The 1,440-nt window shown below is 33.1% G+C and overlaps 1 protein-coding gene across 1 annotated transcript in view; it reads right to left on the bottom strand.

Moving 5' to 3' along the window:
* LOC107661281 (protein kinase C-binding protein NELL2-like) overlaps positions 1–1,440 on the bottom strand; it is a 99,294-nt gene that overhangs the window by 81,838 nt on the left and 16,016 nt on the right. The window lies entirely within an intron of this gene.

Raw genomic sequence — 1,440 nt, 5'->3', positions numbered from 1 at the left:
GTGCCGTGCCGAGCCGAGTCGTACCACGCAGTGGAAAAGCGCCAAAACACTAAGTGTATTAATGGTACGTAATCTGGTTCCACCATGTGTTCTAAGAGTAAACATAAAACGGTGTTTGCAACCCATTTTGCTGCTGTAATGTGATACATCTCCAAGTCAAAGAAGATATTTCATCAGAATGTACTCAGAAAGATCATATAATATAAATATATAATGTATATAATTATTAAAATTACGGGATGCACTATTATAACATAATTAATGAATCATGTATTTAGAGCACTTGTATATGTAAATAAAATTATATTGATATCAAATGATATAATTGAGTTTTTATATAAAGATGGGAAATATATATACGTATATATAGGTGTGTGTGTGTGTGTATGTGTGTGTGTGTGTGTGTGTGTGTGTGTGTGTGTGTGTGTGTGTGTGTGTGTGTGTTTAAGTAATTATAATAACAGTTTATATATATTATTTAAAATTACATTTATATAATTATGTTTATGTTTATACATAAAATGGGATATATATACATATATATATATATTCAGTATATAATGCATTTTATGTATAGAGCACTTTTCAAGGTACTCAGATGCATATATGTTGTGTATATGAATGAAATTATAAAAATGAGAAATATAATAAATAATATATTTAAATATGAATGTAAATATATGTAAACACATTTATGTAAATAATCATGAACTGCATGTAAAATTAATCAGGTCAAACAAGCTTTAAAAATGATTTTATATTTTTCATGTCGAATTAGGCATGCTGGGTCATATTTGTGTGTAATATATTTAATTTATAAATAATGTCATGCTTTTACTTGTAAATTTCCACTACTCCTATGCTAACGCTAAGTCATGCAGGGTTCAAACGAAGGGGTTTGTGCTGCAGAAATGAGCGCTAACTCAGAAATTAGCATGGATATCAACTATGACTAATAGTACAGCAGGGTCATCTTCACTTCTTAATTATAACTGAATAAATCAGCTGTGACGATAATGACCCGTATCAAAGCACTGGGCTTAGGAGACAGCGGCTCATCAGGTCATGCTAACTGATTGATTCTCCAGTGTTGTGCATGAGGACAGAATAACAAACCAGCAGATCTATGATTGGGTTTCCACTTCATAAAGCTTGTACTGAAGCTTTATAGTGGAACGTGATGTTTAAGATCAAATGTAGATTTGCATAACCCTTACAGGTCTGCACGTTTATTGGCTTGTGATAAATAATTGATTTGAATATGTAAATGTGCTGCTTGACACAGTGTGGATGTAGCTTAGCAACACAAGTGTGTAGTCAGTCGTCAGGCAACCCTGTGGAGGCGTTTGTATGGAGTGTGTGTGTGTGTGTGTGTGTGTGGCTCTCATGGATAACTTGATCACTCCTCTGGAACTGAAAATTGAAGAGGGGAAGAAGGTT

The sequence above is a fragment of the Sinocyclocheilus anshuiensis genome, unplaced genomic scaffold (assembly GCF_001515605.1).
Source record: "Sinocyclocheilus anshuiensis isolate Anshui unplaced genomic scaffold, SAMN03320099.WGS_v1.1 scaffold499, whole genome shotgun sequence".
NCBI classification, from domain to species: domain Eukaryota; kingdom Metazoa; phylum Chordata; class Actinopteri; order Cypriniformes; family Cyprinidae; genus Sinocyclocheilus; species Sinocyclocheilus anshuiensis.
This window is presented reverse-complemented; position numbering and strand designations above follow the sequence as displayed.